Source organism: Excalfactoria chinensis, chromosome 11, assembly GCF_039878825.1.
Source record: "Excalfactoria chinensis isolate bCotChi1 chromosome 11, bCotChi1.hap2, whole genome shotgun sequence".
Lineage (NCBI taxonomy): Eukaryota > Metazoa > Chordata > Aves > Galliformes > Phasianidae > Excalfactoria > Excalfactoria chinensis.
The window spans coordinates 13,755,312-13,773,091 of record NC_092835.1 but is presented as its reverse complement, the minus strand read 5'-3'; the positions used below and the strand labels follow the sequence as shown (position 1 = coordinate 13,773,091).

At 37.5% G+C, this 17,780-nt stretch overlaps 1 long non-coding RNA gene across 1 annotated transcript; it reads left to right on the top strand.

The window, feature by feature from the left end:
• Window positions 1-2,103: 2,103 nt before the first annotated feature.
• LOC140257087 (uncharacterized) lies at window positions 2,104-16,955 on the top strand. Its single transcript, XR_011904950.1, has 3 exons — window positions 2,104-2,149; window positions 3,265-3,307; window positions 16,834-16,955. It is a non-coding gene; the product is annotated as an uncharacterized lncRNA (long non-coding RNA).
• The last annotated feature ends 825 nt before the right edge of the window (window positions 16,956-17,780 follow it).

Genomic DNA, 17,780 nt, shown 5'->3' with positions numbered 1-17,780 from the left:
CACAATATCTAACTGTGGCATGAAAAAAGTGGAATCTAAATGGTCATGATACAATAAAGCATCTGCGGACTAGCTGAGACACTAAATTAGCTGTTTTTTTTTTTTTCTTTTTTTTTTTTTTGCTGAAGAATAGTGTGGTGGATAGCCTGTAAACCACTCTAATAGCTGTATCTTTGTCATTCAGAAGGCACATACAGCACATGCAGGTGGTTCCTATTTTTGTATAGGCAGAGCTGTTTGATTCTTGTACTCAGGTATGTATCCCATGAACTTTTGGCTTTCTTATGAACCAAATGATTTGTTTACTGTTACAATCAATCAGTGAAAGCAATTAAAAAGTATCTGCTGTGTTTTGCTGTAAAATATGTGATATAATGAAAACAAAAACATCCAGAAGTCATTGCAAATTATTGTTGCTATTTGTAGATCTGTTCAGTGAAATTTGCATGATGTTAGAATTCATGGAGAGTTCATTTCTATTAGTCTAGAATAAGTTAGTGATGGTAAAACATGTAACTGCACAATAATAAACCACTAGATGCGTATCTCTATGTTCGTTGTGGGTTAAGCAGTCCAGAGGGACAACAAAAAGAAAAACTTTTTTAATAGCAATATTAGATGGTTAGACTGCATAAAGAAGTTTTATCACAACAAGTTACAAATGACAGGAGAAAAAACACCTTCTCAGTTCTCTGTGGTTTGCTGAAAGAGATTCTCAGAGGTGTGCTGGTCATGCAGATATTTCCATTGAGATACATGTGAATTTTAATAAAAACAGACAAGCTTCTCAACTGGGGTTTGCAGGCGAACTACATAAAAGCATTGGATGGAAATCAGCAAAAGAGCTGGACACTTGTGCTCAGCAAGCCTGGAAATATGTTAATGTACTCTTATGTAAATGGACTTAATGGAAAGAATGGAAAGTGTCCAGCTACAATAGCTAACTTGATAAATCTCAGCTCACTGTTCTGCCTGGCTGACCTGAAAGAAGATAAATTCAGTGAGTAACCAGGATGAGCAATGTTACATATAGTTTTCCAGAGCAATGCTCCGGCACACCAACATTTGGCCATGTGTGCCGCACTGTGCAGCCTGCCCTGAGACAAAATGGCCATTTTCTTCACAGGGTTGGCTTTGTGCCCGCTCTGATTTTGTGCTATTTTCTGATGTTTCATAGTGGAAGGAGGGGGGATGGGTCTCCAGGAGGTGTGTGTTGGTGAGCATGGGGAGCATCCCCTCAGCTTTCCCACCGCCTTGGCCTTGTCTCACTTGGGGACTGCAGGGCGGGAAACGTCTCTGAGGCACAGCTGTTGTGTGAGTGGCTCCCTAGGGCTGGGCCACTGCCATGGCATGTGTGAGCCAGGGTGGCAAAACCAGCTTGACCACACGGATGGGTACGCTGCCTATATCTTCAGCTGGTCACTGTCTGCAAGTAATATTTCTTCTTTTGCTTCTTTTCTGTACCAATGTGCAAAGTGGCTGCAAGGGATGAAGAAAAGGGATAACAAGACCATGTTGCCCTGAGAAGCTCTGAATTTCCCTTTCCCAGAAATATTTAAGGCCTCCCTCAGCCAAACTGTTTAATTGCAGAGGTATATGAGGGTGTTTTCTCTGGGCCCTGAGGAGAATATACACCACATCCTGAGGGAGAAGGGACAGCAGCCATGACTGCTGCAGACTAACTCAGCTACATGCATGCGCTCAACTTCCTGTCAGAAAGATCCAGAAATGTTTGTCCTGTGTTAGGTGAGCTACTGAACTATCATGGAGGGAAGAGTCACTACACTTACAAGCAAGAAATTAAGCATACAAGTACATTAAGTACACTTTTCTAAGTAAGCACCTTCTTCTTTCTTTGGTTTTATGGATTTCTGACAGTAGTTGCACAGGACAGGGAAGAAAACCATGAATATTGATTACCCTCCATATGGGAATCATTGAGTCATGGCCTGCACCTCTGATTGATCACCTGAGACAAAGACTGGGTCAGCCCTGGGAGCACAGGTGAAGGCAATTCAGCTGGGACGGTGGAACCTTGTTCCACCTCTCAGACCCCATTTAAGGGCTGACTGCCATTAGGAAAGGATCTAGTTCTGGAGATCCCTCCTTTGTGGACCTTTTCATTGTAAGCCTACATCTTCAGATACAGGTGAGCATTCCTTCTCTGTTTGTTCCTTTGTTATCTCACTACAATGCTCTTTTCAAATGTACTGTGTTGACTGCACACCCCCTTAGGAGGAAAAGGTCATTTGTTAAATGTAACCTAAAATTTGATTGCAGGGGAGTAGATTAATTTCAGGGAGTGATTTTTCAACATTTTGTATATTGAATACATTTAAAAAGAAGAAAAGATTGACCGTGTTTCATTAAATCTTTTATACAGCCCTCAATGGCAGTGTTTAATAGATATGGACTTGGACAAAAACAATCACTAAGAGGTCAAAAAGCTTGTAAATTATCTTAAACGCATTTGTTTTAATGCAGCACTAAAGGTTCTCTAGTGTGAGTTTGGGAACTCAGCTTGTTTTGCAGTGGTGTAAGTTATTACTGCTGTGAGGAATATCCACCATGATCTAACTTCTTTGTTTCCCAACTAGTTTGAGGTTATATTAGTTGTATCTTAGGAAGAAAATTAGAAATTTAATTTCATATTCATTGTTAGTGACTTTGCTGTTGACTCATCTTGCAGTGGAGGTGCACACTGTGACTTTCTGTCTTCATGCTTCAGGACAGAGCTAATTTGTCACAAAGCTAGAATAGTGTTGATGGCTGATCTCAAATAAGGATCTACTGGAGTAGGGGCCTGGAAATGGAAATAGCTGGTTAGGGGATCTTAAACCACTTTAAGAGTGTGAATTGTGCCATTTCTAATCAAACATAAAGTGCCCTAGAACTCTGATTATTGCCTGGAACCACCAGCTGAAGAGTTCATTACAGCTGCATCAAATCTTTACTCTGTGCTCACTTGAAAGTGTATGTTGTAAGGGTAGAACAGGTAACAATGTTTCTGTCAGGCTTCTTGAGCTGACTGATGTAATATTCCAGCTGATTAGAAACACATGCAGGTAACTTTTTTTTTCCCCCCAATAGATTAAAGAGGTAGTGATTTTTCTGTAGAAGCTATGATGTGTTTTATCATGTAGACCCATATAAGGGCTTTGTAAGTGCAGCATCAGCATGGTTATACCTGCTGAAGAACATCTTCTGTGTAAATTATTGTAGTACTGAAGCCCTTCATCAAGCCTGTATTTTCTGTTCTTCTAGCTCTTCAGTGTTTATGAAGTGGACGTGTGGAGTAAAGACAGAGGTAAGTTTTCTTGATTTTTCTCCATGGTATAATCTGGTATGTAAAATATTAAAATTTAATATTATTTCTTTTTAAATTTTATTTTCTCTTCATTATATGGAATTATGTATCTTTAACTAAAAGTAACACTGATTACATGTGGAATAGCATTTGTGGGTTTGTTACGCGTTACCCAAGAAGATGCATCTCTGTATAACAACTTTTTAGTAGCTCATTGAAGGAAAAAGAATAGTGTTGTTATAAAGCTACTGGAGTCTTGAATTTTATGTCTTCTGGAGTATATGTGGATAGTTTTATCACTTCCTGGAATATTTCTGTTAAATGTTTTGTAGACTGTTATGAGGTAAGTTGCACCTTGAGGATGAATTAACACTTACTCTTATTTTCTTAACCATCTGACTACCTTGATTTGATCATTGGTTTCAACTTGATTTTTGCTTTCATCTCAAGCATGGGGAGACAGGAAGGATGATGTTTGTTTTTCTTCATGTTTCCATTAGTTTTTATGGCCCTGAAATTGCTAATAGGGTTTCTAAAATTAAGGTTAGAGTAACATACATTATCTTCTGAGGCCTTTGTTGTAGGAAATGGGTGAATTTCTCAAGTTTACTCTAAATAGCAAAGTTCTGTGGTTTTCTTTTTCCAAAGTTAGTAACAAGTTTACATTTAATACTCATATAATCTGTCTCTATCTACCTGATATTTGAAGTGAACTGTTAATAGTCCACTTAGAATCTAGCAATAGCTCTCTTTTTTTTTTTTTCCTGTATTTGTCTTTGTTCTTGTGGTTTGTTTTTGTTGTGTTTTTTTTTTTGTGGTGTTTTTTTTAGTGTTTTTTTTGTTTTTTTGCCTTTAAAAATTCAGTTTTGGAAGTGGTAAATAAAGAAAACCCCCATCCTTAAATTCTGTGTGATACTTGAGATTTACTGTCTAGCAAACATCTCTTCTCGGTGGGATCTTATACCTGGCATGAAATAATGTGTGAGAGAATGCTACTGATGAGCTTATGGATGCTGTGATGTATGGCTCCCTTGTTTTTGTAGTTGACTTGATTGTCTGTATACAAAAATCTTCCTTCAGCAAAACCTCCTTCCCATTAAAAGCTTTGTTACCCCTCCTCTTTTGTACAGATTATAGTATTTGGAAATGATTCCTTGTTTGTAGCCATAGGAACAGAATGCCTATCCTATGGCTCAAGAGTAAATAAATATGAACATTAAGTAAAAAATCTTGAGCCTGTAGTAACTGTGGTGCAAGAGAACTTGTAAAATAGTGTTGATGTGCAGCAGTTACTGTATGCAGGTGAACTCTTCTGTTAGGTAAGGTATTTTCAGTTTCTGTTTTTAGGACTTACCCAAAACTTTAAACGTGTTCTAAAGGATGATATGCTTTCTTCTAAGCTTCTGTACTATATTTCTAAGTTCTCAACTTCCTAATTCAGTTTTTCATTTTTGGTTTTACACTATTACATGTCAACGCTGCTCACTGATATGAAAAACTATTATGGCCTCTAATCAGTAAATCCGTATTTCTCAAAGAACTTTCAGGTTTGTCTATTTCTTCATGAGCTTAGATAAATTTCTTTAATGATATGACACATTTGGCAGAAGCTTTAGCAATAAAGTGTGAATTGAGTGCTCTTTAGAGTGTGTGATGGAGCCTGCTATGTGATGAATCTGTCCTCTGGTATGTCTGGTATTCTTAAGAGTACTTGTGGACTTCTCCAGTCACCATTCCATATATTTTATCATTCTGTATGTCTGTTCAAGTAATTTTTTTTTTCTTAGCTTCTAGGTCAGAAGTTTACTGTGTTGTTGGTAGTGTTTTGTGGTGGTTATTGCTTTTTTGCTGTGTGTGTGTTACAGTCACACAGTCACTTCTAAGAGTTGTGCTGCTTTTTATTTTCTGCTGTCAGTCCAGGTCTGTGAAGGAACACCATATATCTCAAAGCTGTTTAAAATAGCTCTTGATAAGCTGGTTCAGCTAGATGTGGAAGCACAGTGGGGTGCCATCATTTGTATATTATTTATTTTAATACTTATCTGTGCAGAGCTGTAGCTACAGATCTACAGATCTTTTGTGGTTCATTCTTCATTGCTATTTAAGACACTGTAATTGCTAAAGTTCAAAAAGTATGTGATTTAAAGAAATTTAAAATTAAGTCACTGTCTAAAATGCATCTCTGGAGGTTTGGATTCTACTTGGTATATTCCTCCATCTGTTTAACATATCTCTGGTTGGTAAAATATGAGCGACTCGTCTATTTGTCACACAGACTTTTTCCCTTGTCAAAAGAATTTTACTGTGGAAATGATGCTTGGAATTATGTGCGTGCTTCATACAATTCTCCCAAGGAAGGAGGAGTGTAGGGAGCTTAGGAGATCTTCAAATATTTCTATATCAGGACATTAAATTTTAAAAAGAAATCACATCAATTTATACTCCTTATTTCCTGTCAGATACTAGAGTGGTATTAGGTTCTATTCCTTGTGTATGTATGAAGCACACAGAACTCCTCGGCTGTTTAGGTGCTTTGTAGTGTCAGTATATCTATGTAGTACTTATGACAATGGAATGTTATGTTCTTTTATTGCGAGAAGAATGAGGACAAATGAATAGGTGGTACAAGACCTTATTCCAATTTTGTGTAGTTTTTGAAGTCAGTGAGTATGTTTGGAAAGCTGTTGTTAAATAGTCAGGTTTTTTTTGAGATTGTCTTAAAATCAGTTTGTATGGCACTGAATTTGTGTTTCTTAGGAACAGGTATGGTAGTTTTTTTTTTCTCACACGTTATGGATTTTATGTTCCAATTATTCAGAATTTTCAGAGTACACTGAATAGGCAGGAAAATGTATATGTATACACAAGTTTATAGTACTTGCAAAATATGTTATATCTTTGAGGAATCTTCCAAAAAAAATAATATACAAAACAAACCATGACCTTCCCCCCCCTCCAGCCCCCACCCCCCCCCCCCAAAAAAAAAAAACACCAAAACAAACAAACAAAAAAACCCAACCAAAAAATCCAGCAGTTTGGTTCAGAGGCCCCTGGGTTTTCTACTTAGTTTTGCAGTTCCTTGGAACATTCATCATGTTAGCTTATCAGATAGTGGATTTTCTTTCAGCTGAAATAGAAAAGTCTGGGTGATATGCCTGTGACACAGTACTATAAACTAGCTTATACAACATCGGTAAAGGTGAGATGTGCTGTTGTGGTTTTGTGAAGTCATTTTTGACTCAGAGGTTCTGAAGGTCCTATCAGTTGGAGTGCAGTAGGTATCCTGGAATCTCAGTTTCCATTTAGATAAGTGCTGTGTCAATCTATCGCTGTCTGTGTTAGCTGTTCTGCATTACATATATATCTGGAATACCTGTCTTTGGGTAAGGAAGGTTGAAAGAGAAAGTGAAATTGGAATGACTCTTCATCTGCTGAAATGTTCTCAGGTTCTTTTTAACATTTTGGATTGTGCGTTGATCTCATCTATGAAGGCCACTGTTGGTACATAGCCCAGAAAATGCATATGCTACTTGTGTACTGTGGTGACAGTGGTTTTCTAGGAGCCACAGTAATGTTTGAACTGATTTTGTGTTGATTCTGGAAATGTTCTGTGAATTTAATGGAGATTTAAACTCTGGCACAACAGAGTTCCAGACTCTTTGTTATTATTTAAAATACTAAAAATCTGTGGCATAAATATTTAGTAATAGCATCGCATCTAAATTCATCTATGTTTCTGCATATCTTGATCTTCATTTCACTCAGTAAAATAAGGGTCTTCATTTTATCCAGTGAATTGTTGTTGAGTGGACAGTGATGTCTTCCAGAAAAACAATTAGATTAGCAATCTATAGCATACAGTGGTACTAAGTGCAATTTGTGGGACTGATTTTGCTCTATTCTAGCATAAATGGCTGGAAAATTAGGCTGATGGGAACATTAGTTGTTACCTTGTTACGCTCAAATGTTACATTTAATTTTCTAAGGATACAGGTATTTTGCAAGCCATCCTTTCAGCCTTCATGTCCAAACTCATGGGAGGAATTGTAGAAGTGCATCAGGAAGCATCGCAAATAGTGAAAATGACTTTTGCAGCTTGACCTAGTGGCTTGTTTTTATATACAGTGTATTTAGGGCTGAATACTAGGAGAGCCAGATCAGCCAAAAGCATGCTGTAATACAAACCAAGGCATGTAATATCATGAGTTTAAAAAATAAATAAATAAATCACATGTTCTGTTAGGTTCTCTTCCAGGATTTTTTTTTTTTTTGTGTGTGTGTACAAACTTCATGCAATAAAGGCAGGCCTTCATTGCACAGCTTCAGCTGCCTTGGCAGATCGTTCTTGATGCATAATTCTCTAACCAGGGAATAGTTAGTAAGGATGGGAAGCAGGGGCAAGTAGAGAGTAGGATGAGTAGAAGTGTAAAGCAATCTGATAAAGGCTGTCCTGACTTTCAGGGCCACAAAATATGCTTTCTGGTTGAGAATCAGCCTCTTCAGACGGTGCCATTTTGAGTTTTCATTTCTACCATGTAATGATTTTCTGTGGTGTGGGGTGTAGATCCTGTACATGGGTGAACTGGCAAGAGCTCTCGTAGAATTTAATACTGATATTTCTTGATTATGAAGCAAATGCATTCTTCACTGTGAGGTTCTTGTGATGTTTAAGGATATATGCAATATGTACACAAACCTGTCTTTATTCTGGGATGTTAAAAGGGCTTTAATCTTATTCTTAGGAGGCCAGTACTTCATTCATAGTCTGAGGATCAAAAGGGTAGAAGGAAAAACATACGAAAGACAACTATGACATTTCCTGCAGAGACCTGTAGAAACTGCAAACTACATTTGTCTACTGAAAAATGCTCAGTGAATAAGGAAAAATTGCCTTCTGGGATATTTCAAGCAATCTTGACAGACCCTGAAAAGAGCTGAAAAAAAAAAAAAAAAAAAAAAGTGGTGGTTTCTTCTTCATTTTGTTGGCAGTAATGTCCTATGGAAGTTATGTTATGCTAAGAACTAATCTCCTTTTCCCTAGGAGCTAGAGAAATATGTGCCTTAATAAACTGGGAAACTGAGGCTGAGGTTAAGGGACTTGTTAAAGGGTATTCAGAAAGTCAGTCTCAGAGCCAGATGTACCTGATTGCACCCAAGTCAACAAATAGTACTACTTTTACCTGACCCCTAATTAAAAATCATAATTGAATATGGGTTTAGTGGATAACGATGATATGCTATTATCTGTTTTTGTGTTGGCATAATACTTCCAGATGATGTGAACCATTTTTCAGGTGTTTTCAGATGCCTGAAGGCTCAAAAGTCTCCTTTTACTGTAAGTTGGTGCTTTTTTTTTTTTTTCCTGCTGCTGGAGAGAGGTGAACGTAGAGGTCAGGTTATGTTTCTGAATCATATTTGCCTTATTCTAAGCATGTTTTTGCTTCTCCACTTCCTCCCCTCCCCTTCAGTTTTCACAGTTGGTAGTTGGTGAGGTTTTTTTTGTGTGTGTGTTATTTTTTAACAGCTAAGTGAAGACATAAAATGACTCAATCTACAATGACACATTTAGATTTCAGATGTTACACTGGCCAATATGTTCATAGTTAAGATGTATTTATAAAAAGTACATCTTTATCTCTGGTGAGAGTGGTTTCAGGCTTTTCATGAGTAGCTGTGGTAATATCCAGTTAGATTTATTATAGGCCTGTTCCCTACAGACATATAAAATGATACAGTATCCTAGGACTTCTTTCTGTTTTGAAGTGATTCTTAATGCTTGTTGTAGAGCATGCAGAATGAAAATATCAGTGTTTAAACGGCCACACTTCTACTTCACCGTTTTGTTTCCTTTTGCTTTGTTTTAACAGGAATAGACAGCTTCTCAGAAAACTGTGCTGAATAATTTCTGATGATGAATCTTTAAAAGATTGTTTAAAAGTGTGTTCTGCAATAAACTCTTTAGGGTACAGGTTCCTTTGTTCTACTCTACATAGCCCAGTAGATCTTTGACATTATTTGTGGCCTTCTGAAAAAAGTACCAATAGTGAATAAATGGACCTTTCTCTGGAGTTCTTAAGGTTTTGCTGCACTGCTGTGTGGAGAGTGCTTCTTTAGTAGAAATGCTGCCAGACAGATCATTACACCATAAACAGGAGAATGCTTTTACTTTTGTACCAGTGGTGAGCCAGAGTTCTTGTGTTGTTTTCTGTTTGTTAGAAAGGCTTGGATCTCTCTGACACCAGGTTCTTGGCATGCTAGGACATCTGAAAAGGCTCACTAATGTTTTCATTCATTTGTCCCCAGGAAAAAAAGTAGTAAAGCAACAGATGCTATATAAGATGGGTTAGTACTGCTTTTATTACAAACAGTGCACTTGTGCCCTGGGGCTAGCTCCAAGTGCAGGCTGAAGGAGAAGGTACCCAGGTGACACATGTTAAAACTGCATAAAAGTTACAGCAGTTTGTTAAAGAGACCTATCTGGAGACTGATCAAGATGTAGGATCATAGGACAGCATTGTGGTGCACTGTAGGAGCAGTAGTGAAATGGAGAAGACCTTGTTAAGAGATGGTGAATGGACTGTTGTGGCCTTGGTTTTCAATGGTTTATTTAGCAAATAGCTGTTGTCCTGTCCTGAGTGAGTCAGTGGCAGTTAATATTCACTCAGATTAATCTGTCGGATAAATGTAATCAAATGGATTATAGACTGGAAATCTGAATGGAAATCAGATGATATAAAGATGTAATATCATCAGTGAAATATCTTGTAGTCTTCCCTCCCGGCCTAAATATGTGGAAAGGCAGAAACTTTTCTTTACCAGATTGGAATTGGTCCATAGGCAGTAAAATCAAGCCTGGAGTTGTCATTTGGGATAATGTTGAGGTGAACAGAAAGCTACTATTTACAGCTTTTCCTACTTGATCTTGGAGCAGTTAGTTCAGCACTAGTAGTATAAAGTTGTCATGGAAAGTGAAGTGTTTCAGTAACACTAACAGCTAACTGAAGGTTTCAGAAACACTGTTTTCAGACATGGCTAAAAACATTAAATCAGAATGGATACTTTACTGCTTCATCTTTATTTTTCATACATGTATACTTGGTTGGTGTTGGGTTCCACAAAGGCTTAATTTCACAGATTTACTTCATCTTTTACAGTTTGATATAAAAGGAATTAGAGTGCGTAAAAAGAAAACATGATTTTTGGAGAGCTGGTCAAGACTTCAGATATGACTAAATGAGTGAATATCTCCATAAGTTGCTTTTGCCTTTGTAGAAGTTGATTTCTGCATATCAGATAAGCTGAGTGGGAAGTACAGAACACCCTTATTTCCTAGTGTTAATAGTTGAAACATTTCTACCAAGAAGTGCAAAGCAGCATTTTGACAATGAAAGCTTTGGGGTCCATTTGAGATGGCGATAGCTGGTACTGTCTCAAGATGTTTATTTGGGTAGGGCTGACAGATACTGGAATGTACTTTTGTCAGTTTTAGCAAACTTAGGTTTTATTTGCATGGTGCCAAGTAACCCACTGGGCAGATTGCAACTCAAGTTGTACTCTAACCAGCCTCAAAGAGATGAGCATAGCGAGTGAACCTCTGCTGTCTTTGAGCTGGTTTGTCTCAGCTTGGAGAGATTCCTCTTTTTGTTTCAGGTGATCTCTTTCCTAAGTGAGAGTTTTTATTTCTTCTGAGCATCCACTAAGCTGCTGAAGAACTGCCTGGTGTTCTGAATCCTTAGTCTCCAATCTTGCTTATGTAATCTTTTCTTGCTCTTTTAATTGTTCCATTTCATTTAGCTTCTGATGAGCCTGAGCATGCTCTTCTTTTACATGAAGACAATGTTTGTGCTCTGCTGTCTTTTCTTCCAATTCTTTCATTTTATTAGAAAGCTCTAATTTCACATAATCCCAAACTGTTTTAGATTCTGTGTATTTAGACAGTTTTCTGACACAGCTACGTATTTTTGTTCTAGTTCTTCATGGAGCTGTTTAAGTGCTACATATTCCTGATCAGAGTTTATGTATTTTATTGCGCATCTGCTATCTCTTCTTTTGATATATGTATATATATATTTTTTCAATTTCCTCAGTCATATAGTTAAACTTAACTTCATTATCAGCTGCTGCGGAGAACAGCTTTTCTCATTCCAATTTCAGTAAGCATAACTTCTCATGTTTCTCAAGAATCTCTCTGCTGCATCTCAACAGTATTTGGTAGAGACTGAAACTCTGATAGTTTTGTGTTTTTCTAGGAGTAAGTTCTCTTCCAGTACTTTTTCTAGTTCTGCTTTTAAGTCAGGTGCCTTCTTTTTTCTCCAAGTCCAGAAGAGAAACTGTCATTAAATTTAGCCTTGTGTTTTCTTGAAATAGACTGCAACTTGCTTTTTTTTTTTGTTTGTTTGCCTTTCCTGCTTCTGTTTGGCTTTAATAAAATTGCACATTCTTTTGCATTTGTGATTTATATTTAAGAGTTAATGCACCCTCTTCCAATTCCAAATTTTCTGTTCTGAGGAAAAGCAGATTCTTTTTTTGCACCCAAGGCTACAGTTTCACTATCTAAGAGGGATTTACTCAGATGTTGAATTTCCTCAGAATCAATTCATGTTAGGTCTATCAGTCCATTCTGTTCCTGATCAAATTCAAGACACAGTAAAATATTGGCTGTCGTGTTCAGAATTCTCTATTATTGTAGAGTCCTCCACCTCTGGTAGCAACCACAGAGATACTTTTTGTTGTTGTTGTGATTAACACTGTTTCTCCTAAGTCTTCTAAATAGTTTATATTTTCCTGGTTTATTTTACCAGGAGCTTGCGTAACTCTCCTTTGCATTCTGTTTTGATGCAAATAGAGTAGAAGTCTCTAGCACCTTGGTTAAGTTTTGTATCCTATCCTCCTGTACTTCTTGAGGAGCTTTTTTTCTTCTGACAGGTGGGCCAACCAATCTTTTTCCATTCCACAAATTTGAGTCTTCAAAGACATTACCTCTGGTGACTGATGTTATTTACTTGGACTTGAGCAAGGCCTTTGACATGTGACATGGTCCCCCATCCTTATCTTCAAATTGGGGGAATGTGGATTTGATGGGTGGACCACCTGGTGGATAAGGAATTGATTGAAAGGCCTTAGACAGAGGCCATGGTTCTGTGTCCAGGTGGAGGCTGGTAATGAGCAGTGTCAAAAATACTTGGAGGGCTGGAGCACCTCCCTTGTGAAGACAGGCTGAGGGACCTGGGCTTGCTCAGCCTGAAGAAAAGAAGGCTGTGGGGTGACCTAATTGTAGCCTTTCAGTACCTAAATGGAGCCTATAAATGGGAGGGGAGTAAACTCTTTGAAAGGGTAGAAAACAGCAGGGTAAGGAGAAATGGTTTTAAGTTGTAGGAGGGAAGATTTTGGTTGGACATCAGGGGAAGTTCTGGAAGTACCACTATGAGAGGTTGTTCTGCCCAGAGAGGTTGTGGATGCCCTGTCCCTGGAGGTGTTCAAGGCTAGGTTGGATGAGGGCTCTGGGCAGCCTGGTCTAGTGTTAATTGTGAGGATTGGTGGCTCTGCCTGGAGAGGTGGGGAAGGTGCAGTGGTGGCAGTGGCAATTTGGAGATTCATGATGCTTGAGGTCCATTCCAACCTGGGCCATTCTGTGTGATTCTGTGAAATGTTGGGTGTTAGGGAGTTTGTGCACATGCTCACAGCATACTGATGAATGAGAGAAAATATTGAAATGCTTAAATCCTAATGCTTCCCTCACCCAAGTCCTGCCTTTTTCCCACTTCCTGTGGGAAGTCCTGCATGTTTTTTGTTTTTTTAGGTGGTAATCTATTTTATACAAAGTTAGAGCTTGTTGAAGATCTGGTTCTGTGGGGTCTGGAGTGCTTCCATGTGGTTTAAATAAGGAATACATTTGAGAAAATACAATCTGCTTGTGGACATGCTGGAAGCAGAAAAAGAGGCTAATTTTGCTTAGTTAATTATTCACTGATAATTATTTACTCAGCTCTACAAATTGATGGAAACTTGTAATCATGTTGCTATGGCACCTGCTGTCATTTATAAATGCTGAGTGGAGCAGCTCTATTTTAATTGTAAAGCTGGACCCAACTACTGAACAAATGAGATCTGTCAGACTGAATTTTGTGAGGGAAATCTTACCAACAGAGTTTGCAAGTTAAGCATCTAGGCATAAATAAATTCTTCCCTGTGAACCTGAGAAAGAGTTGCACAGTTTTCTGACTCAAGCCTGCATATCATTATCTTGTTAGGGTAAGCAGCATCTGAATAACCAAGTCTGCTATCTGAAAATGCTGAAGGCCTTTCTGTACACTTCCTTCACTGTGAAACTATAGCTATTTTCTGTAAATCTGTCTTGCAAAGCAGCCTTCCAGAGGAGACCACTATACAAGGCTTTGATGCAAATACATTCAAATCTAATTTCTCAAACAATTTAGAGAATAGTCGATGATCCTCCAAGCATTAAAATGTGAATATTATCAGGCCTACAATATTTGAATGTTTAATCCATGAGCTGCAAGTAAAGCTTTAATTCTGAAATGTAAGTGGACCTTCATTATTAATTCACTTGCCTATATGTTTGAGATGAATGGATATGGTGCTATATTAATTTACATATTTCCATATGCCTTTCTTTGTAATCTAGCCATGTATAATGCATCGTTATTTTAACAGCACTGCCAGCAAATTATTCTGCGTGTACTTCTTTTCTAAGTTCTTTAAACACTTTCTCTGTATTGTGTGATTTCAATTGTTTCTGCTCCTTTCTTGGTAAATAGTTGAGGAGTAAGCACATTTTCAAGAGCTGTAGGGAGGCTAAGATGCCAGTTGCATTTTAACGATATGGTGCATTATCATTCTTACTGTAGCCAATTCTCTTTTAAATCATTGCAGTTTCTGCTTTAGCCTCCAGCTATAGAATTCTTTTCAAACCGACACTGAACTTGGCAGATTGCCAAGAGAAAAATAAAGGTGTTTTGGTCCACCAAAGTATTTTGAGTCATTCTTAGTGATACAGTTTTCTTCTCTACATCTGCAAAACATTTTTTTTTTTTTCTGAAGTGAATTTTCATGTGAAAAGCCTCCTTAATAATCACCAGTATTGTTTGTTTCAATGCAGTTATTTGACTGCACCCCTGGGTGCTTGCAAAATAAACAAGAGAGTCTTCTAAAGAGTTTTAAAAGTGGCAGGTGCTTAGTCTGTGCCCTATTCACTTAGTTTGCAATGACATTTTTGTGCTAATCCATAGACAAACAAGAGACAGGTGACACACAGCATCAAGTACAATGTGCTAAGTCGACAAACTTAGGTCTAGATAAGATGTTTGTGCTGCATATGCTCACAGTGGCAACATGGATTTATAGTGCTTATTTTGAAGTTGTGCTCTCAGGACTGGCTGTATCTCACAAATTTTAAATGCTTATAAAGTGGCTGAGAATGAAGTATTTTGGGGGTTAGAGAATTCAAAAAATCTCACTCAAATAAAAATCTTTGCCAGTTCCTGTAAGTGAACCATGAATTTCTTTTTTCTTTTTCTCCTGTATTGTTGAAAATATGAGCATTAACTAAACCAGATGGTTACATGTAACTGAAAGAGAAAAATGGTATCTCTGAGAGTGTGTAGCTATGAATAGAATTTATTCATTACAAAATACCATGTCCATGGCACTCTCAGTCTAACAGTATTGTACACTTTATTGCATTTAGTAATATCTGTACTGCTTTAATGTAAAAGTGTGGCTGACTGAGAGAAGTGCTAACAGACCTTAGCAACACATGGAAGCAGGGTATGCATCCTCCCTTTCCTATTTTACAGTCAAATTAATCAGGATACAAGCTGAGCAACCAGCTCCAAGTATTTTTTAAGTTCTTTATAAGAAGGAAAGAGGATGAGATGGAAGGACAGGTAGACAGAAGATTTTTGCTTGTTTGTTTTTTAAATTAAGACAGCAAAAGGATTAGGAAAAGTAGTATACACGTGTTGGGCTATCAGACTGGCTACATGGAAGTTTTCTATTTAAAAATACCATTAATCCATATGGATTCTTTGCTTTAGTTGTGGGAGAAAAAGGCCTTAGTAGTTGCAGCAGAACATGTATACTCACTTCTATTTGTATCTTACTTGTTCCTGATATGAGAAGATACAGAATAACCTATTACACTATCAGTGTCACTGCTTTTACATGTGAGGCCAAGTTTCAAATTGCTTTCCATAACAAAATAAGAAGGGAGCGGTTGTGTGCACACACAGCTGTGTAGCTTTTGTTGTGCCTCACATTCCTTGTTATCATTCTCAGTGGGAGTTGTAGTTGATGGCAGAAAGGAATGGGCAGGGGGTTTGTTGCTGTAGTAGAAGAGAATGGAGGCGTTTTTTCCCACTGATTCATCTAGTCCCAACAAATGGGGCCGGTGTGGGGAACCAGAAGCTGGGTCTATGTAGATGTAATACAGATAGTTTGTGAAACTTGGTGCACAGTGTGAGCAAAAAGCGTCATCAGACTCATCCCTTTACATCACAATGTTGTATTTATCCCAAGGACAGTTTGTTCTTGGAACTTATACATGTTCTCAGCTTTCCTTTGCCCCTCTTGTCAACTTAAACCCATTCATTTAAGTGATTTTTAAATCTACATTACAAAAGAAAATAAGATTAAAACTTTTTCTGTTCTAATAATTAAATCTGTTGTTGTGGGATGTGTTTCCCTGACTCCACTGCTGGAGCTGAAATTTACCCTTAATTTTGGGAAATGTGGGGTAAAATTTAATAATTATATATATATTTATCAAAACACAGCTTAGAACTTGATGTATTTGAATTGTAGATGAGCAGATGCTTAATTGTCATCAACATGTTTTGAAGTATGTTGATTTTTTAGCATGGAAGGAAATAACACAGATGTAAAGTCTTACTTTCCATGTAAGCACAGATAAAATCACATTCCCTAAATGAAATGTAAGAGAAAGCACTCTTGAAGATATGTGATAATCTAGACAGTAGAGAGGCAGTAGATGTGATTTTCTGAACTTCAGCTAAGCGTATGATAAGCTACCACTTGGGAAACAGTTAGTTAACCTGTAAAAGATTGGGATTAGTAGGAAAAATGGATCTACTATTTCTATTTCTTCTAATTCTACTTCAGTAGAAATAACTAGATAGAGCATATGACTTTCAAACCCCTATAAGTAAGGGACTCACTCCAGTTGTACAGAAGGCAGTAATGGTCAAAGACCATGCGTGCTAGGTAATCATGAGTTTATTCCAAGATACAGAACTGAGACAAAGAAGTATTAGGTTGAACTGAACATAATACTAATGCTGTAGAAGATACTATATTGACTACTGTTGCACAGAACAGTCATTTGAGGTGGTAGATGTAGCAGTGGAATCAAAATTGTGGTCTAAGTTTTTAAGCTTTAAGTTGTCCCACACTGTACAACTGTATTGTACAGGCAGCCATGCCAGTTCTGGCTGTGAAGTTAAACAGACTGACAGGGCAATTGACATTGGTTTTCTTGTGTCTAGCAGAAGTGAAGAGATAAAAACATGAAGTTCTTAGCTGAGAACCAAGGAGAAGCAAAGCAGATTAATGACAGAACCTGGGAGCTAGAGTATTAATCTCCTGTAAATCTAAGTCAGCTGCTTTAGATTTATTCCACCTCCCTCCGGCCTCCTGTTGTCTCTCCTTCTGTTTATGACAGGAAGGCTACTGATGTTATGTTTGTATGAAAGCAATTAAAATAATTTTTGCAATTCTGACAACAATGACATTAGTGTCTGTTTGCTTTGCTTTACAAACAAATTATGTGCATTATCTATAGTACTGACCATCCTTCTGAATATCCTATCACACAAGTACTTTGTATAAATAATTAAATGCTGGGGTTCACAATGGTGTCTGCAACAATGGGCTTGTTTTCTGCAACTTGATAGGAAAGATTTGATTTACATCTGCTCTGGGTATTTTATTCCCTATCTCATTAAAGCTTACAACTTAGATATACTATAGCTTTTATGGGAAACCTTGCCAAATATTTTCAGATGAAGAGAAATTTTCTCCAATTAAGAGATAGTATCTGTGGAATAGAGCGTTGTCACAGGATAATGGTCTCCTGCTGCTTTGTTAAATGCCAAGGTAAACCTGAGGCATTTATCAGAAATTAATGTCAAAGCAAAGTCGAGAGGTTTATCTTGAAAGGTGGAAAGACTGAACCTTTGGAAAATATTCTATTAGAAAATGTTCCATGTTTCCCTGTGTTTGTTTTGTTATTTCTCTCATCCCTGCCCAGTTATACTTGGAAGCAAATATTCTGTCTGCCTCTCAAAACAGATACCAGCTTTCTTTTAGAGATGCAAAGCCCTTAGTCATGTTTGACTTAAAGTTAGATGTGTTATTTCATTATTTTTCAAATATATATGGATTTTAATGCTGCATCCCATTACAGAGAACTAAACTGGGTCTTTGCTTTTGTTGG